Source organism: Marmota monax, unplaced genomic scaffold (assembly GCF_021218885.2).
Source record: "Marmota monax isolate L192 unplaced genomic scaffold, Marmota_monax_Labrador192_F-V1.1 WCK01_AAM20220418_F8-fsc00054, whole genome shotgun sequence".
NCBI classification, from domain to species: domain Eukaryota; kingdom Metazoa; phylum Chordata; class Mammalia; order Rodentia; family Sciuridae; genus Marmota; species Marmota monax.
This window is the reverse complement of record NW_026692145.1, coordinates 6,072,854-6,095,565: the sequence shown is the minus strand read 5'-3', so window position 1 is coordinate 6,095,565 and position 22,712 is coordinate 6,072,854.

Here is a 22,712-nt window from a genome sequence, read left to right as displayed (position 1 = left end):
TAACCAACATTTGTCAGTATCAGGCGTGTGTGTGTGTGTGTGTGTGTGTGTGTTGCAAATCTGGTAGACTTAGATACCTCATTAAAGCTATAGTTTTTCTTTCCCTGATGATTAATTGACTAATTATACTGAGATTTTATTGATTTTGTTCATAAAATAATTTTATTTTGAAACATTATATCCCATCAGCATAAGGGCTTTTAACCAAAACCAGCACTACTTTTGAATCACATAATATTTTAATTTGTTCAGATAGTTTATAAAAATTTCTGCACATGATGCTTTCACTGACAATTTTATCATAAGTCTCAAATAATATTTTGATTTTTTAAAGTTTCTGTAGCATAATTACTTCCAGAATCTGTAAGACTTTGATAAATTGAGGAATAACTTATAAGCAGTGAAATCCACAGATTTCATTAAACAGTACTTTCATTTTTGGCAAATATGTACAACTGTGTAACCAAGATTCTCTGTCCAGATGTAAAATAACCTATACATTTCCTTTTTACCTTCATATTAGCCACCCCATTCCCTTCACCCCAGACAAGAAGTAACCACTGATTTGATTTCAATTGCAGATTAGTTTTTCCTGTTGTAGGATTTAATGCATATAAAATCATATTGTTTGTATGCTCTTATGTTTGCCTTATTTTTAGTCAGCACATTTTTGAAATTAATTCTTGTGTGGTATACATCAGTATATAGTTTACTTTTTAATGTGAGAAGCATTTTGTTGTATGAAGACACACTTTGTTAAATCATTCTTCTATTGATGACCATCAAGATTATTTGTAATTTTATTTTTGATTAATATACCATTACAGATTGAATTTTTGAGTCCATCCTGAATTCATACATTGAAATCATAACACCCATGTTGTGTTAGACAGCTTTCTTTTCTGGTAGTGGTGACTAAATCCACAGACACATTATTATGAGCCACATGCCCAGTCCATTTTTTATTTTAAGATAGGGTCTTGCTAAGTTGCTGAAACTTTCACTAAGTTTCTGAGGGTGGCCTCAAACTTGTGATCCTCCTGCTTTAGCCTCCTAAGTCACTGGAATTATAGACATGTGCTACTATACTCCCCTTAGACTAACCAAGAAAAAGAAAAGCCCCAAATAAGTAAAACCAGAGTTGAAAAAGAAAACATTTCAACTAATACCACTGAAAAACAAAAGAGCATATGAAACTACTATGTTAAATCATATGCTAAATACTGTAAAATATCAAAGAACTGGATAAATTCCTGAATACATATAACTTATCAAAATTTAATCAAGAAGCCAAAAAAAAATCTAATCAGACAAATAATATGTAATGAGATCAAAAGTGTAATTTAGGGCTGGGGATGTGGCTGAAGCGGTAGCATGCTCGCCTGGCATGCGCAGGGTGCTGGGTTCGATCCTCAGCACCACATAAAAATAAAATAAAAGATGTTGTGTCCACCGAAAACTAAAAGATAAATATTAAAAATCTCTCTCTCTCTCTCTCTCTCTCTCTCTCTCAAATGTAATTTAAATATCCCATCTGAAAAATAGTCCAGGACCTAATGACATTCTAGTTGAACTATATAAACATTTAAAGAAGAACTAATTCTAATTTTTCTATAACTACTCCAAAAAATTTAAATGGAAGGATCTTCTCCCAAATTTTTGTAAAATGTCAGGATTACCATTCTATCAAAACCAACAATGATGAATACAGATGCAAAAATGTTCAATAAAATGCTAGTGAACCAAATTCAAAAGCATGTTGAAAAGATACTAAACAATGATCAATTAGGGGTCATCCCAGGGATGCAAGGACTGTTCAACATATAGAAATCAATTAAATGTGATGAAAATCATCAAAAGAGTGAAGGACAAAAGCCACGTGAGCATTTGATTACATACAGAGGTATAAAACCTCTACAAAAATCTATAACCTCTACAACTCCTCACAATAAAAAATAAACTCAACAAACTAGGAATAGAAAGAACATACCTTGAAATACTAAAGGATACACGTGAAAACCTAGGGTCAATATAATATTGAACAGGGAAAACCTGACAACATTTCTTCTAAGATTAAGAACAAGGCAAGAATGTCACTTTTACCACTCTTATTTTTTTATTTGTTTTTATTTGTTTTTATTTGTTTTAATTAGTTATACATGACAGTAGAATGCATTTATGCACTTTGATATATCATACATAGATGGAATATAATTTCTCATTTTTCTGAGTGTACATGTTGCCAAATCATATTGGTCATGCAGTCACATATATACATACAGTAATAATGTGTTTTATTCTACTATCTCTCCTATCCCCTCATCCCCTCCCCTTCCCTCCCCTCCTATCACTTCCTTCTACCTAATCTAAGGTAACACTATTCTTCCCTAGTGCCCCCCATCTTATTGTGAATTAGTATCCACATATTAGAGAAAACATTTGGCTTTTGGTTTTGTGGGATTTTCTTATTTTGTTTAGCATGATATTCTTCAACTCCAACCATTTACTGGAAAATGCCATGATTTTACTCTTTTGTAAAGTTGAGTAATATTACATTGGGTATATATACCACATTTTCTTTATCCATTTATCTCTTGAGGGACACCTAGGTTGGTTCCATAGACTGGCTATTGTGAATTGAGGTGCTATAAACATTGAGATGGCTGCGTCACTTATAGTATGCTGATTTTAAGTCCTTTGGGTATAAACCAAGGAGTGAGATAGCTGGGTGAAATTCCAATTTTCTGAGGAATCTCCATACTGCTTTCCATAGTGGTTGCACCAATTTGCAGTCCCACCAGCAATGTATGAGTATACCTTTTTCATCACATCCTTGCCAACACTTATTGTTGTTTGTGTTCTTGATAGCTGCCATTCTGACAGGAGTGAGATTGTATCTTAGAGTAGTTTTGATTTGCATTTCTCTAGTTGCTAGAGATGTTGAACACTTTTTAACCACTCTTATTTAATGTAATAATGCAAGTCTTAGCAAGAGCAATTAAAAAGATAAGGGGAAAAGGGGCATTCAAATTGGAAAGAATGGAGAAGAGGAGCAGCGACCTGCTGAGAGGCAGAGCCGCCCCCTCCACCTGCACCGGCAAGGTAGAGGGAACTGTGACCACGCACAGAGCAGGCCCAGCGGCCTGCTGAGGGGCAGAGCCGCCCCCCACCCCCCGCGCCTGCCAGGTAGGTGGAACTGTGACCACGGACAGAAAAGGCCCAGTGGCCCGCGGCGGGTCAGAGCTTCCAATCACTCCTGCAAGGTAGGCGGGCCTGCGACCCACCAGCAGAAGAGGAGCAGCGGCCTGCTGAGAGGCTGAGCCGCCCCCTCCCCCTGCACCGGCAAGGTAGAGGGAACTGTGACCACGCACAGAGCAGGCCCAGCGGCCTGCTGAGGGGCAGAGCCACCCCCCACCCCCCGCGCCTGCCAGGTGACCACCGACAGAAAAGGCCCAGTGGCCCGCGGCGGGACAGAGCTTCCAATCACTCCTGCAAGGTAGGCGGGCCTGCGACCCACCGGCAGAAGAGGAGCAGCGGCCTGCTGAGAGGCAGAGCCGCCCCCTCCCCCTGCACCGGCAAGGTAGAGGGAACTGTGACCACGCACAGAGCAGGCCCAGCGGCCTGCTGGGGGGCAGAGCCGCCCCCCACCCCCCGCGCCTGCCAGGTAGGTGGAACTGTGACCACCGAAAGAAAAGGCCCAGTGGCCCGCGGCGGGGCAGAGCTTCCAATCACTCCTGCAAGGTAGGCGGGCCTGTGACCCACCGGCAGAAGAGGAGCAGCGGCCTGCTGAGAGGCAGAGCCGCCCCCTCCCCCTGCGCCAGCAAGGTAGAGGGAACTGTGACCACCCACAGAACAGGCCCAGCGGGCTGCTGAGGGGCAGAGCCGCCCTCCACCCCCCGCGCCTGACAGGTAGGCGGAACTGTGACCACTGACAGAAAAGGCCCAGTGGCCCGCGGAGTGGCAGAGCTTCCAGTCACTCCTGCAAGGAAGGCGGGCCTGCGACCCACCGGCAGAAAAGGAGCAGCGGCCTGCTGAGAGGCAGAGCCGCCCGCTCCCCCCCGCGCCTGCAAGGTAGACGGAACTGTGACCACCATCAGAACAGGCCAGACCTGCAACTGAGAGACAGAACAGGCCCAGTGGCCTGAGGAAGGGTAGAGCCGCCCCCCCCCCCCGTGCCTGCAAGGTAGGCGGACCTGCGACCCACTGGCAGTACAGCCCCAGAGGCCTGCAGAGGGGCAGTGCCGCTGCCTGCACCTGCAAAGTAGACAGAACTATGACCACCGACAGAACAAGCCTAGCGGCCCGCAGAGGGACAGAGCCGCCGCCCGCGCCTGCGAGGGAGACTTTGCAACTATACAAGAGCAATATAAATATATAGGGGGAAAATTCAATAGCACAACAGTTTCACCAAGTAGAAAGGAACGCGAACAGTATGAAGAGACAAGGAAAGAAAGGACCACAAGCATTGCAGGTCAACTCAACGTTAGAAGAGGTAATAGCTGCAGCAGATGGAATGTCAGATAAAGAATTCAGGATATACATGCTTCAGATGATCTGGAGTCTCAAGGAAGACATCAGACAGCAAAATCAGACAATGAAAGATCACTTCAACAATGAATTACATAAACAAATCCAAGAAGCAAAAGATCAACTATACAGGGAAATAGAGGTTATAAAAAACAAACAAACAGAAATCCTAGAAATGCAGGAAGCAATAAGCCAACTTAAAAACTCAATTGAGAATACTACCAGCAGAGTAGAACACTTAGAAGACAGAACATCAGACAATGAAGATAAAGTATTTCAACTTGAAAAGAACATAGACAGCTCAGCAAGACTGTTAAGAAACCATGAGCAGAACATCCAGGAAATATGGGATAACATCAAGAGACCAAATTTAAGAGTCATTGGGATACAGGAAGGGACAGAGTTTCAAACCAAAGGAATGAGCAATCTATTCAATAAAATAATATGAGAAAACTTCCCAGACTTGAAGAATGAGACAGAACCCCAAATCCTAGAAGCCTACAGGACGCCGAATGTGCAAAATCATAAGAGACCCACACCTAGACACATTATAATGAAGATGCCCAACATACAGAATAAGGAGAGAATTTTAAAAGCTACAAGAGAAAGGAAGCAGATCACATTTAGGGGTAAGCCAATCAGGATAACAGCTGATCTTTCAACACAGACTCTGAAAGCTAGAAGATCCTGGAATAACATATTTCAAACACTGAAAGAAAATGGGTTCCAACCAAGAATTGTGTTTCCAGCGAAATTAAGCTTCAGGATGGAAGATGAAATTAAAACCTTCCACGATAAACAAAAGTTAAAAGAATTTGCAGGTAGAAAACCATCTCTTCAAAACATCCTTGGCAAAACATTACAGGAAGAGGAAATGGAAAATAACAATGAAAACCAACAGTGGGAGGTAGGACACTAAAGGGGGGAAAATAATCAAAGAGGAAAACAAAAAATGTTTAGTAACATAAATAAACAAATATGGCTGGAAGAACAACCCATATCTCAATAATAACCCTAAATGTTAATGGCTTAAACTCACCAATCAAGAGACACAGGCTAGTAGAATGGATCACAAAACAAGACCCAACAATATGCTGCCTACAGGAGACGCATTTGATAGGAAAAGACATACATAGGCTGAAGGTGAAAGGTTGGGAAAAATCATATCACTCATATGGACTTCGGAAACAAGCAGGAGTATCCATACTCATATCAAATAAAATAGATTTCAAGCCAAAGTTAATCAAAAGGGATAAAGAGGGACACTACATACTGCTCAAGGGAACCATACACCAACAAGACATAACAATCATAAATATATATGCCCCAAACAATGGTGCAGCTATGTTCATCAAACAAACTCTTCTCAAGTTCAAGAGTCTAATAGACCACCATACAATAATCATGGGAGACTTCAACACACCTCTATCACCACTGGACAGATCTTCCAAACAAAAGTTGAATAAGGAAACTATAGAACTCAATAACACAATTAATAACCTAGACTTAATTGACATATATAGAATATACCACCCAACATCAAGCAGTTACACTTTTTTCTCAGCAGCACATGGATCCTTCTCAAAAATAGATCATATATTATGTCACAGGGAAACTCTTAGACAATATAAAGGAGTAGAGATAATACCATGCATCCTATCTGATTATAATGGAATGGAACTGAAAATCAACGATAAAGAAGGAAGGGAAAAGAATACATCACTTGGAGAATGAACAATAGGTTACTGAATGATCAATGGGTTATAGAAGACATCAAGGAAGAAATTAAAAAATTCTTAGAGATTAATGAAAACACAGACACAACATATCGGAATCTATGGGACACATTGAAAGCAGTTCTAAGAGGAAAATTCATTGCTTGGAGTTCATTCCTTAAAAAAAGAAAAAAACAACAAATAAATGATCTCATACTTCATCTCAAAATCCTAGAAAAAGAAGAGCAAAACAACAGCAAAAGAAGTAGAAGGCAAGAAATAATTAAAATCAGAGCTGAAATGAATGAAATCGAAACAAAAGAAACAATTGAAAAAATTGACAAAACTAAAAGTTGGTTCTTTGAAAAAATAAACAAAATCGGCAGACCCTTAGCCATGCTAGCGAAGAGAAGAAGAGAGAGAACTCAAATTACTAACATACGGGATGAAAGAGGCAATATCACAACAGACACTTCAGAAATACAGAAGATAATCAAAAATTATTTTGAATCCTTATACTCCAATAAATTAGAAGATAGTGAAGGCATAGATAAATTTCTTAAGTCATATGATCTGCCCAGATTGAGTCAGGAGGATATAGACAACCTAAACAGACCAATATCAATTGAGGAAATAGAAGAAACCATCAAAAGATTACCAACTAAGAAAAGCCCAGGACCGGATGGGTATACAGCAGAGTTTTACAAAACCTTTAAAGAGGAACTAATACCAATACTTTTCAAGCTACTTCGGGAAATAGAAAAAGAGGGAGAACTTCCAAATTCATTCTACGAGGCCAACATCACCCTGATACCTAAACCAGACAAAGACACTTCAAAGAAAGAAAACTACAGACCAATATCTCTAATGAACCTAGATGCAAAAATCCTCAATAAAATTCTGGCCGCTCGGATACAAAAACTTATCAAAAAAATTGTGCACCATGATCAAGTAGGATTCATCCCTGGGATGCAAGGCTGGTTCAATATACGGAAATCAATAAATGTTATTCACCACATCAATAGACTTAAAAATAAGAATCATATGATCATCTCGATAGATGCGGAAAAAGCATTTGACAAAGTACAGTATCCCTTTATGTTCAAAACTCTAGAAAAACTAGGGATAACAGGAACATACCTCAATATTTTAAAAGCAATCTATGCTAAGCCTCAGGCTAGCATCATTCTGAATGGAGAAAAATTGAAGGCATTCCCTCTAAAATCTGGAACAAGACAGGGATGCCCTCTCTCACCACTTCTGTTCAACATAGTTCTCGAAACACTGGCCAGAGCAATTAGACAGACGAAAGAAATTAAAGGCATCAAAATAGGAAAAGAAGAACTTAAATTATCACTATTTGCAGATGACATGATTCTATACCTAGCAGACCTAAAAGGGTCTACAAAGAAACTATTAGAGCTAATAAATGAATTCAGCAAAGTGGCAGGATATAAAATCAACACGCATAAATCAAAGGCATTCCTGTATATCAGCGACAAATCCTCTGAAATGGAAATAAGGACAACCACTCCATTCACAATATCCTCAAAAAATAAAATAAAATACTTGGGAATCAACCTAACAAAAGAGGTGAAAGACTTATACAATGAAAACTACAGAACCCTAAAGAGAGAAATAGAAGAAGATCTTAGAAGATGGAAAAATATACCCTGTTCATGGATAGGCAGAACTAACATCATCAAAATGGCGATATTACCAAAAGTTCTCTATAGGTTTAATGCAATGCCAATCAAAATCCCAACGGCATTTCTTGTAGAAATAGAGAAAGCAATCATGAAATTCATATGGAAAAACAAAAGACCCAGAATAGCAAAAACAATGCTAAGCAGGAAGTGTGAATCAGGCGGTATAGCAATACCAGACTTCAAACTATACTACAGAGCAATAGTAACAAAAACAGCATGGTACTGGTACCAAAACAGGCGGGTGGACCAATGGTACAGAATAGAGGACACAGAAACCAATCCACAAAACTACAACTACCTTATATTTGATAAAGGGGCTAAAAGCATGCAATGGAGGAAGGATAGCATCTTCAACAAATGGTGCTGGGAAAACTGGAAATCCATATGCAACAAAATGAAACTGAATCCCTTTCTCTCGCCATGCACAAAAGTGAATTCAAAATGGATCAAGGAGCTTGATATCAAATCAGAGACACGCTGTCTGATAGAAGAAAAAGTTGGCTACGATCTACATACTGTGGGGTCGGGCTCCAAATTCCTCAATAGGACACCCATAGCACAAAAGTTAATAACTAGAATCAACAAATGGGACTTACTCAAACTAAAATTTTTTTCTCAGCAAAAGATACAATAAGAGAGGTAAATAGAGAGCCTACATCCTGGGAACAAATCTTTACTCCTCACACTTCAGATAGAGCCCTAATATCCAGAGTATACAAAGAACTTGAAAAATTAGACAATAAGAGAACAAACAACTCAATCAACAAATGGGCCAAGGACCTGAACAGACACTTCTCAGAGGAGGACATACAATCAATCAACAAGTACATGAAAAAATGCTCAACATCTCTAGCAGTCAGAGAAATGCAAATCAAAACCACCCTAAGATACCATCTCACTCCAGTTAGGTTGGCAGCCATTATGAAGTCAAACAACAACAAGTGCTGGCGAGGATGTGGGGAAAAGGGTACACTTGTACATTGCTGGTGGGACTGCAAATTGGTGCAGCCAATATGGAAAGCAGTATGGAGATTTCTTGGAAAGCTGGGAATGGAGCCACCATTTGACCCAGCTATTTCCCTTCTTGGTCTATTCCCTAAAGACCTAAAAAGAGCATGCTACAGGGACACTGCTACATCGATGTTCATAGCAGCACAATTCACAATAGCAAGACTGTGGAACCAACCTAGATGCCCTTCAATGGATGAATGGATAAAAAAAAATGTGGCATTTATACACAATGGAGTATTACTCTGCATTAAAAAATGACAAAATCATAGAATTTACAGGGAAATGGATGGCATTAGAGCAGATTATGCTAAGTGAAGCTAGCCAATCCCTAAAAAACAAATGCCAAATGTCTTCTTTGATATAAGGAGAGTAACTAAGAACAGAGTAGGGTCGAAGAGCATGAGAAGAAGATTAACATTAAACAGGGATGAGAGGTGGGAGGGAAAGGGAGAGAGAAGGGAAAATGCATGGAAATGGAAGGAGACCCTCAGAGTTATACAAAAGTACATACAAGAGGAAGTGAGGGGAAGGGGAAAATAATATAAGGGGGACAAACGAATGTCAGTAGAGGGAGCAGAGAGAGAAGAGGGGAGGGGAGGGGAGGGGAGGGGAGGGGGGATAGTAGAGGATAGGAAAGGCAGCAGAATACAACAGACACTAGTATGGCAATATGTAAATCAATGGATGTGTAACTGATGTGATTCTGCAATCTGTATATGGGGTAAAAATGGGAGCTCATAACCCACTTGAATCAAATTGTGAAATATGATATATCAAGAACTATGTAATGTTTTGAACAGCCAACAATAAAAAATTAAAAAAAAAATTGGAAAGAATGAACTTAAATTATCCATGTTGGCAGATGGCATAATTCTATACTTAGAAAAACCTAAATATTAAATAAAAAATTTTTAGAACTTATAAATGAATTCAGTAAAGTTGCTGAGTACAAAAATCAAAGTACTAACATTTTCACATAGCAATGACATACTTGCTGAAAAAATAACTAAGAAAGCAATCCTATTTATGATAGCTACAAAAACCCAAAATATTTAGGAATAAATGATTGAAATACAAATATCTCTACAATGAATACTATCAAACACAGATGAATGAATCAGAGAAAACACACACACACACACACACACATAAATGGAGAGATATTCCCTGTTCGTGAATTGAAAGAATCAACATTGTTAAAATGAATATACTGCCCAAAGTAATCTATAGATTAATGCAAATCCTATTTTCACACAAATATAAAAAAAACAATCCTACAATTCATATGTAACCACAAAAGACCTAGAAATGCTGAAGTGATCCTGGAGAGAAAAAGGCTGAAGTTATCACAATATATATATACTATAGAGTAATACATCAATATATATTCAGTGTAAATGAATGAAACCCTTTCATTTTGCACAATATGGATGGAACTGGAAATCATTATGTTAAATGAAATAAGAGAGACACCTAAAGACAAATACAAGTTCCCACTTGTAGAAACTAGGTAAACCTTGTAGATGATATAAATAGCATCATACACACTAGATACTAGGAAGAGGAGATGGAGCAGGGACAGAAATAAGTTTAATAAGAACACTAAGCACACAGAGTGGAGAAATGACTCCTAGTTATTCCTTAGTACAGTAGGGTTACTATTATCAGCCCCCAATAAAAATCCCCAATATTTCAAACTCCACTAATAATGAATAGTATAAATTTACCAATACATAAAATGATTACTAGTTGAACAGATGGAAATGCTTGTTACCCTGATTTAATTATTATACATTTCATACTTATATTGAATTCCTACAATGTACTCCATAAAGATGTATGAACTAAAAATAATAATAATTAAGAAGATATACACATACTTGAAAATATACTACTAAGCTCATCACTAATCATCATGGAAACAGAACAAAACCTCAATTATACACCATCTTACCCCAGTTGGAATGGCTATTTTCAAAAAGACAAAAGATAATAAATGTTGATAAGGACATGGAAAAAGGGAAACTCACATACAGTTAGTATGAATGGAAATTAGTAGACCTATTATGGAGAACATTATAAAGGTTCCCTAAAAGACTAAAATAAAATTATGATACAATCCAGCTAAACCACTACTGGGTATATAGCCAAAGGAATTAAAATAAGTCTGTCAAAAAGACATCTGCACTTCTGTGTATATTGTAGTACTACTAGACACAATAGCCAAAATATGAAATCAATTTAATTTCTCATCAACAGATAAATGGATAAACAAAATGTATGTACATGATGGACTATTGTTTAGCCCTGAAAAAGAATTAAATATTGTCATTTGTGACAATATAAATAAACATGGAGGACATCATGTTAAATGAAGTTAAGTCAAACATACAAAGAAAATGCCACATATTCTCACTAATATATAGAAGTTCAATAGTTTGATATCATAGAAGCAGAGATTTGGATAGCAGTTTGTGGAGGTTAGAAAGGGTAATATGCTTAGAAAAGAGGAATAAGTTTTATTGTTCTATAGCACAGGGGGGAGACTAAAGACAATCACAATTTATTATGTATTTTTAAATATCTAGAAGAAAGGATTTTGAATATTTCCTGCACACAAAATAATAAATGTTCAAGATAACGGATATGCCAAAAATTCTGATTGATCAATATATATTGTATACATGTATCAAATATTACACTATTACTGGGTGTCAATTAAAACATTTTTTAAATGAAATGGAATTGCAGGCTAGGGGTAAACATCGGTGGTAGAACACTTACCTAGGATGCACAAGGCCCTGAGCTCCATCCCCAGCACTGTGAAAAATAGATGTTGCATCATATGTTCTTATAAGTCCTTCAGAAATCTGTTTCCCAAATCAAAGTATCCAGTCTCACTTGAGTGGGGGTTTTCTTTTCTTTCTTAATTTCTTTTTTTTTTTTTTTTGGTTAGTACAAGGAATTATTTTATTGTGCATTCTTCTCATTTTGATAGCATTCTTTAGAGTCACTGTGTCATTTTTGATTTTTTGAAAACAAAGATATTTAACAGAACCCCCCTCCCCCACCTAAAAATGTTAGAAAATTAACCAGGTCACAAATCCTGTCCACACTCAGCAGAGGAGCTAAGATAGACTGTTAACGTGAAGAGAAGGCAGTCGTGGGAGACAACCTATGGTATGCTCATCCCAGGAAGACTGCTGTTGCATTCTATGTGTCCAACTATATCATATAATTTGATCACATGGAGGAAATACTTTACCTATTTAGTAGTTCATATTTTTCTAATAATTTTTCATTACCTTTCTTTAAACTGTTCTCTTTAAAGACACCCAAGAAAATAAAAAAAAAAACCTGAGAGTGGGGGTTTTTCTTACACTTCAGGAATTGTTTGACTTTGCAAAGATGTTGTACTTATTTAAAAGCTGGTTTGCTCATGATTTTTTTTCCTGAGGAAATTGGTCTAATTTAAAAAAAATATATTTCTGGCATCACTTTTGGTGATAAGCATATTCCTTGAAACTAATTAGACTTATTTTGTAGTTTAAATTCTGTTCTGAAAGTATAAAATCATTAAAAAATTTTTCTGTTACTTGTGATGATTTTATTTCTGATTAAAATATTGTAAAATTAAAAAACAAACTTAAAAGGAAAAAAATATTTATTTTGGCTTAAGATGAGGCAAAGTGTTCACCCCAAAGCAGCTGGGAAGGATAGAGAGAAGAGAGAGAGAAAAGAGAGAAGCTCGCTGGTCAGGATCCCACTATCCTCTTCAAGGGCCTCCCCTATTGACACAAGTTCCTCCCAGGCAGCTCCACTTCATAAAGCTTCCAGCACCTCCCAATAGTGCTACAGACTAGTGAACAAATGTAACATATGAGCCTTTTGGGAAATTAAATATTGAAACCTTAACATGAGGAGATAGTATCAGAAAGTGGGGAATTTGAGAGGTAGTTAGGTCATTAGGGCAGAACGCTCATACATGGAATCAGTGCCCTTTAAAAAGGGACCTGAGAGAACTCTCTTCTTTTGGCTATGTGAGGATGCAGAGAGGAGCTAGTGGACTGTCTCAGGAAAGAGGGTCCTCATCAGCACTCAAACATGGTGGTACCATGATCTCAGATTTCCAGCATACAGAATTCTAACAAAAGAATACTTCATGTTGAAACCAGCTATGGCAATTTGTTATAGCAGTCCAAAATGAATAAGACAACTGGCATGAATATTCTTATGCAAAGCTCTAATATGGATAAATATTTCCATTTATCATGGATAAGTTCCTAGGAGTGTAGTAGCCAAGTGAAGATTTAGAATCTGCCAAACAAAGTTTCTAAATAGGTTTTATACTTTGTGTTCCCACCAGCAATGAACAAGTTACAGTTGCTATAAAATATTGATACCATTTTATGGTATCAGGATTTTAACCCAATTTAGAGGGTGGTATCTCACTGCACTCTATTCATAATTTTTTCTGACATTTTTGTTTCCTATTGTGTAAAACATCTCTACATGTCTCTGACCCATTTTCCTGTGGAGATATGTGTCTTTGTCTTCTTTGCTTGTTTTTAAAGTTTTTTTTTTCTCTTTTATTGGTGCTTCAAATATATAATAGTGTGATTAATTGTTACATATTTGTCTTGGTCTTCTGAATTACTTAAAGGTAATTATATTTTCTGGGTTTTGATGACAGTTAAATGTGTTGCAAATATCTTCTGTTTCCAGCATATCATTTTACTTTCATAAAGATGTATTTTGATGACCAACTGTTTTCTTCACTAGTTTTATTGAGGTATAACCAACAAATAAAAATTGTACAATGTGATTTTTGATAACTACATACATTGTGAAATGGTTACCACAATTAAACTAATTAGCATATCCATCACCCCACAGTTAACTATTTTGTATACAATTGAGAACATTTAAGATCTCCTGCTTTAGCAAAATCCAAGTATATAATACAGTGTTAACTATAGTCATCATGGAGCATATTCAATCCCTAAACATATTCATCCTTCAAAAATGAAAATTTGTAACTTTTGGCGAGCACCAGCACCTCTACATGTCTTTCCAAGCCTCAGTCTCTTCTTTGCTTCTATGAGTTCAACTTTTTATAGTCCACACATAATGGAAATTATGCAGTATTGGTATTTGTATCCCTAGCTTATTTCACTTAGTATAATACCCTTATTGTCACAAATGACAGAATTTTTGTGAGGATGGAAAATACTCATATTAATTCCAATGGGTGTGAGATCATATCTTTTTGTGGTTTTGATTTTCATGTCCCTGATATTTTCGTTTGGAAAATGTCTATTCAGGACCTTTTCCCATTTTTAATAAGTTTGATTTCTTGCTAATGAGTTATTTAATTCCTTATATATTTTCATACTAACTTCTTATTAGATACATAGTTTGTAAATATTTTCATAAATCATACAAGCTGTCTCTTCACTCTGTTGATTTGCTGTGCAGATGCTTTTCAGTTTTATGCAATCCTATTTGTCTATTTTTGCTTTTGTTGCCTATGCTGTGGAGGTCATTTCCAAATACCACCATAAAATCAATGTGAAGAAGCTTTTCTCCTAGGTTTTCTTCTAGAACTTTTAAACATTCAAGAATTATTTTAAGTCCTTAGTCCATTTTGAGTTTAGTTTTCTTTATGGTATGTAATTAGGACTCAAATTATATTCTTCTGTGTATCCAATGAATATCCAGTATTCCAACCAATATTCATTGAAGAAACTATCCTATTCTATTGTGTGCTCTTGAAGTTTGTTGAAGATTATTCGCCTGCAAACATGTAGACTGTCTATTCCATTTTTTGTTTTTATACTAATCCATATTTGGGTATGTTTTTAATACTAATACCATAGTGTTTTTGATTACTTAACTTTGTAGCTTATTAGCTTTGTTCTTCTTGCTCAAGATTAATTTTTCTATTTGAAATCTTCTATAGTTAGGCATGAATGAAGATTATTTTCTTATTTCTGTGAAAAATAACATCATGATTTTGATAGAGACTGCATTGAATCTGCAAATTGTTTGGGGTAGTATGTCTATGAACACCAAATATTTTTCACTTATTTGTGTCTTCAATTTCTTTTTGCCATTTTTAGTTATATATGATATTATAATGTATTTTGCCATCTCGTACATACATAGAGTACAACTTCCCATTCTTATGGTTGAAGTTACATTGGTTGTGTATTTATATATGAACAGAGGAAAGTTATGTCATTCTACTATCTTTCCTATTCCCATCTCCACTCTTTCCCTTCATCCTCCTTTGTCCAATCCAAAGTACTTCTATTCTTCCCTCACCCCTCCCCCTTATTGTGAGTTAGCATCCACATACCAGAGACAACATTTGTTGTGTCTTTAATTTCTTTCAAAATATTTTATAGTTTCCAGTGTACAGCTCTTACGTGTACTTTGTTAATTTATCCCTAAGTATTTCATTCATTTTTGATACTACTATTATGAATGAGATTGTTTTCTCCATTCCTTTTTTGGACAGTTTGCTGCTAATACATAGAAACAGAATTTTTGTATGTTGATGCTGTATGTTGATATTGTATCCTGCAACTTTACTGAACATTATGAATTCTAAGAGGTGTGTGTGTGTGTGTGTGTGTGTGTGTAGTAATCAAGCTTTTCCACAGAGAAAACCATGTCATCTGCAAGAAGACATCATTTTTCTTCTTTCTTTGCAATTTTAGTAACTTTTCTCAATACTGTAAAGTCTCATTGCTGGCTAGGACTTTCAGTACTATGTTGAATAGAAGTGGTGATAGTGGATATCCTTCTCTTGTTGCCAACCATTAAAAAAAAATTTAGCCATTAACCATTGAGTATAATGTGGGCTTGTCTTCTATACCAGGTATTATCTTGAGGTACATTCTTCTTTGCCTAATTTCCTGGGAAGTGTTATCACGAAAGAATGTTGAATTCTCTCATATGTCTTTTCTGCATTTATTGAGATGATCAAATAATTTTATCCTTCATTTGGTAAATGTGGCATATCACATTTATTGATTCTCATATAATAAATCATCATTGCATCATAGGAATAAATCCCATTTATCACACTTTATGATTCTTTTAATGCATCATGAAATTTGGTTTGAACATAACTTATTGAAGTTTTTTCCCTATATGTTCATAATTATTATTGGCCTATAATTGTCTTTCATTGTGGTCTCCTTCTCTGGCTTTGGTATCAGGATGTAGCTTTGCACAATGAGCAACTTAATTCTCTTCAATATTTTGCAGAGTTTGAGAATAATGGCATTAATTCTTTAAATGTCTGAAATAATTCACCTGTGAAGATATAGGTATTAGGCTTTTCTTTATTGGAAGGTTTTTTTAATTGATTCAGTCTCATTTATCTTGGTCTGTTAAGATTTTCTTTATGATTTAGTCATTGTAGGTGTATGTTTCCAATAATTAATCCATATTTTCTGTTGTATCCAATTTGTGTGTAAATGTTCAAAGTAGTTTCCTGTGATGCCTTGTATGTTCTCTGCAGTATCAGTTGTAATGTCTCCTCTTTCATTTATAATTTTATGTGTTTCAATCATTTTTTTTTACTTTTTATATATAAAATCTTGTCTATTTTGTCTATCTGCTCAAAACATCAGTAATTTCATTGTTTTTTTTTACTGTTTTCTACTCTTTGTTTCATTTTGGGTTTTTGTCTAATGTTTATTATTTCCTTCTGCTCACTTTAAGCTGTTTGTCTTTTCTAATTCTTTGAGGTACAAAAGTAGATTGCCTATTTGAGATCTCTCTTTTTTTCTTAACATACCATTTCAATCTCTAATCCTCCCTCTTAAAACTACTTAGCACATTTCATAAATTTTAATATGCTGTGTTTCTCTTTTGTTTGCTCAAAGAATTTTTAAATTTCCCTTTTTATTGTTTTTCCAGTGGGCATTTTTCAGAATCATATCTACTAATACATATTAGTTTTACAAGTTGATAGGATTCACTGTGATATTTCCATATTGCATCAATCATATCTATATAACCTTCTACTCATACCCCCTCCCTCTTCTGCTTCCCCACAGATCACTTCCCAGACCCTAAAAGTCCCTCTTAATTTCTTTATGTCATCCTTCCCACTTGCATTTCCCCATCTTAATTTCTTCTTTGATCCATTGTTTGCATATTGTGGATTTTCCAATTTTCATTCAGTTACTAATTATATATTTACAGAAATATGGTCTGAAAAGAGATTGTATGATTTCAATCATAAAAATTTTAAATATGATTTACTGTACACAATATGGCTTTTCTGCTTGAAAATAATGTGTAACAAATAGAAAATTTTAAAAATATAAATAATTTTTTTTAAATAACATGTATTTAGCTGTTGTATGATAAAATATTCTCTACGTGTATGTTAGGATGCATTGAGGAAACTCATATTCAGCCAACTTACTGACATCACTCCAATGACCAAAAGCTCTTAATTTCATGAAATTTATCAATTTTTTTCTTTATCATTCATGTTTTTTCTTGATAAACAAATCCTTCCCAATATCAAATATATTCTTCTGTGAGTTTAAATTATTTCCTTTACCCTTTTAAGTCTTTAATCCAACTATATTTTTGTGAATGATATGAGATCTAATTTATTTTTCACATATATAATCAAATGTTCTAGCACCCTTAACTGAATAACCCATTTTTTTCATCAGGAATCTACTATGAAGCTTTGTCAGAGATCAAGATTTGAGTTGGGTTTATTTTTGAATCTTCTGTTCCACTTATTTATGTGACTACTTTCACTGACACATAAAAGCTCTAAGTACTACATTGTTTATAAGTTTTTATGTATGGGAAAAATATAGTCTGCACATTTTTCCCTTTATTCTTGAAAAGTATCTTGAGTATCCCACACACTGTTTTCAACATCACCATCTATAACATATTCTATAACATAAATTTAAATTCAACTTTTAATTTCCTTGAAAAATATTGCTGGAATTTTTATTAGAATTCATGAATTTGGAAAGAATTAAGTTATCTACAAAAATGAATTTTAAATTTTCCCCATAAATACATTACACATTTTAATAGGATTCAATCCAAGATTTTGTCAAGATTTCAAATGGCAGCTTTATTTTTTATTTTATTTTATATATTTTATTTTGGAATTCATTGTGGTACATTTACACATGCATAGAGTGTAATTTTCCAAATCTATTCAATTTCCTTCCCTTTCCCATCTCTCATCCTTACTCCTCAATCTACTTCTGCTCAACAGATTTTACCTCTGTCTTTATGAAATTTGATCCCCTTCACTTTTTACCCTTACATTGTTCTATCTTCTGCATATGAGAGAAAACATGAAACCCTTGATTTTGTGAGTATGATTTATTTCATTTAACCTGATGTTCTCCATTTCCATCCATTTACTGGCAAATAACATAATTTCATTCTTCTATATGGCTTAGCAAAATCCTATTGCATGTATATACCACAATTTCTTCATACATTCATCTATTAAAAGGTACCTGAGTTGGTTCCATAACTTAGCTAATGTGAGTTGCACTGCTATAAATATAGATGAGGCTGACTGTATTACTATAGTATCCTGATTTTAGTTCTGTTGGAGAAATACTGAAGAGTGGGATAGCTGGTCCTAGTTTTTTGAGGAATCTCCACACTGTTTTCCAGAATGGTTATAATGATTTGCAGTTCTCCCAATAATGTATGAGTGTCAATTTTCCCCTCACATCATCACTATCATTTATTATTATTTGTATTCTTGATGACTGTCATTCTAACAGGAGTGAGATAAAATCTGAATGTATTTTTGATTTGCATATTTCTCATCGCAAGGGATATTGAACATTTTTACATTTTTTCATAAATTTATCAGCCATTTGTATTTTTCTTTTGAGAAGTGTCTATTTAGTTCTTTTGTCCATTGATTGAGCTTTTTAGGTTTTATTTATTTATTTGGCATTAAGCTTTTTGTGTTCTTTATATGTGCTGGATATTAATCCTCTGTCAGAAGACTAGGTGGCAAATATTTTCTCCCATTCTGTTCCATTCTGTACTCTTAATTCATGCTATTAATTGTTTCCTTTGCTGTGCAGAAGCTATTTAATTGTGTGTCATCCTATTTATTGATTCTGGCTTGAGCTTTAGGGGTCTTGTAAAGGAAGTTAAGTATTTGCACCAATATGTTGGAATGTTGATCCTATATTGTTTTCTAGAATTTGCAAAGTGTCTGGTCTAACTCCAAAGTCTTTTTTTCTACATTGTGTTGACTTTTGTGCAGAATGAGACATATGGATCTAGTTTCGTTCTTCCACATATGGATATCTAGTTTGTCCCAGCACCATTCTCAAACACCTTTTTGGCACCTTTGTCTAGTATCAGATGACTGTAACTATGAAGGTGTCTCTCTCTGTCTTTTATTCTTTTCCATGGGTCTTCAAGTGTATTTTGATGCCAATACCATGCCATTTTGTTACTATAAATCTATAGTTTAACTTAATATCATTATTCTGATGTCTCCAGCATCATTCTTCTTGCTCAAGATTGCTTTGGCTATTCTCGATCTTTTACTCTTCCAAATGAATTTTAGGACCGTTGTTTCCAGTTCTATCAAGAATGCCATTAGTATTTTCATGTGAATTACATTGATTCTGTATAACACTTTTAGTAGCATGGTCATTTTGACAATATTAATGCTGCCTATCCAAGAACATAGGAAGTCTTTCAATCTTCTAATGCCTTCTTCAATTTCTTTTTTCACCATTCTAGAGATTACATTTTAAAGGTTTTTCACCTCCTTGGTAAGAATAATTTCTAAGTATATTTTTAGGTTATTATGAATAGGATAGTTTCCCTGATTTTTTCTCAGCAGAATCACTATTGGAATGTAGGAAAGCTAATACTTTATTGATTGTGTATCCTGCTATTTTACTAAATATATTTATCAACTTTAGATTATGTCTGGTAGAGTTTTTTGGTCAGTAAACAAGACTAATTTGACTTACTCTTTTCTTGTTTGTATCCCTTTAATTTCCTTCACTTGTCTCGTTGCTCTGACTAGAGTTTCAGAACCATATCAACTTACAAATGGTGCAAGTGAATACCCTTGTCTTATTTCTGATTTTAGAGGAAAGATTTCAGTTGTTCTCTGTTCAGCATGATGTTGGCTTTGGTTTTGTCATATTTAACGTTCATAATGTCTAGGTACATATCTTCAATCCCTAGTTTCTCCAGTTCTCAAAGAATTTTTCTGCATCTATTGAGACTGTCATACAATTCTTATCCTTCATTCTATTTACATGGTGAATTACACTTATTGGTATCTGTATGTTGAAGCAACTTTGCATTCCTGGGATAAAACCAACTTGATCGTGGAGTATTATCCTCTTGACATAATTTTGAATGTGGTTTGCTAATATTTTATAAAGGCTTTTTGTATCTATGTTCATCAAGGATATTGGTTTGTAGTTTCCTTTCCTTGATGTGTGTTTTTTCTGGTCTTGGTATTAGGGTTATGATGGCTTTATAGAATATATTTGGGAGTGTTTCCCTCCCTTTCTATTTCATGGGATAATTTACAGAATAGTATTAATTCTTCTTCAAATTCTGGTAGAACTCAGTGGAGAATCCATCTGGCCCTGGAATTTGTTGCTGCTGTTGCTGCTGGAAGGCTTTTAATTGATATTTCAGTGACATTATTTGATATTAGTCTGTTTAGGTTTTCTATACCTGGTTCAATTTGGGCATGTCATATATGTTAAAAATTTGTCAATGTGTTCCAGATTTTCCAGTTTATTAGAGTATAAATGTTCAAAGCAGTTTCTAATGATCCTCTGGATTTCAGAATTGTCTATAGTGATATCTCTTTTTTCATCTCTAATTTTGTTAATTTGGGTCAGGGTTTAATCAATTATATCTATCTTTTCAAAGAACCACCTTTTGTTGTATTAATTCTGTATATTTTTTATTCTCAATTTCACTCATTTCAGTTCTGATCTTAATTATGTCTTGTTTACTACTGAATTTGGCATTAGTTTCTTCTTCCTTTTCTAAGGTCTTGAGTTGTTACATTAGATTATTTATTTATTTGGGATTTTTCTATATTTTTTAATGAAGGCACACAATGCTATAAACTTTCCTTTTAGAACTTCCAGAGACTTTGATAGATATTTTTTACTCTGTTCACATTAGGTTCTATGAATTTCTTGATTTCTTCTCTCATTTACAAAAATATTGCTCAAACAACATGTGTTTGTGTTTTCTATAATTTTACTTGCAATGGATTTCTAATTCCATTCTGCTCACTTTAAGCTGTTTGTCTTTTCTAATTCTTTAAGGTACAAAATTGGATTGCCTATTTGAGATCTATCTCTTTTTTTTTTCTTAATGTACCATTTCAAACTATAATCCTCTGTCTTCAAACTACTTAGCACATTCCATTCCATTATGACCTGATATTATATGTGGGATTATGTTAGTATTTTTTAAATTTTCTCAGATTTACCTTGTGATATAGAATATGGTCTGTTTTCAGAATGGACTCCAATTGCATGGAATATTTTTTCCATCCTTTTATTCAACTTATGAGTGTATTTGCCTATAAGTCTCTTGCAAACAGTATATAGTTGTATGTTGTTTTTCAATACTTTCTGTCAGTCTATTTCTTTTAATTGGGAAGCTGTGACCATTTGGATCCAGTGTTCTTATGAATAAATGTTTGTTATTTCTTGCCATTCTGTTTTTTTGCTATATTTCGTTCAGTCTTTATTTTCATTTAGTTGTTCCTCTAGTGAGATACAACTATTTGTGAGTTTGGAAGTTTGTTTTTGAGCTCTTCTGTGTGCAGTATATCTTTGAGTATTCTTTGAAGTCATGGCTCAGTGGTCATGAATTATTTTGGTTTATCCTTATCATGGAAGGATTTTATTTCTAAATGTATTCTGAAGATAACTTTGCTGTATACAGCAATCTTGACTAGCAAATGTTTTATTTTATAGCTTGGAATATCTTATTCCATGCCCTCCTTTATTTTGGGATCAGATTTGAGAAGTCAGCGTGAGCCTTATTGGTTTGCCTCTAAATGTGGTCTAATGTTTTTATCTTGCAGCTTTTAATATTCTTTCCTATTTTCTGTTAGGCATTTTGCTTATCATAAGTCTCAGAGGGGTTATTTCTAGAACTAGTCTATTTGAGGTACTATATGCCTCCTGTATGTTGATGTCAATCTCATTTCTAAGGTGAGGAAAGTTTTGCTATTATTTCACTGAATAGATTCTTAATGCCTTTAGCTTATAGCTCCACATTCTCTATCCCAATGATTCTCAGGTTTGTTCTTTTAATATTGCCTCTGAGTTCATGTATATTCTAATTATGTTCTTTTATTTTTTCCCTTATTACCTACTGAGTATTAAAGTTCACATACTCTAGTATCAAGGACTAATGTTCTATTTTCCAGACAATCTAATTTGTTGCTGATGTAGTCAAGTAAATTTCTAATTTGATTATTGTGTCTTTCATTTCTAGAAGTTCTGATTATTTTCTTTTCAATATCTCTGTTTCCTTATTGAAATGGTCTTTGACCTCTTGTATTTATTCTCTTAAGTTATTTTCAGATCTTCTTTAAGTTCAATGAGCATTTAATAGTCAGTTTCTTTCATAATTTTTCTCTGGAATTTCATCCCGTTTCAGATCCTTGTTTTTTTTTTTGTTTTTGTTTTTTTTTTTTTGTTGG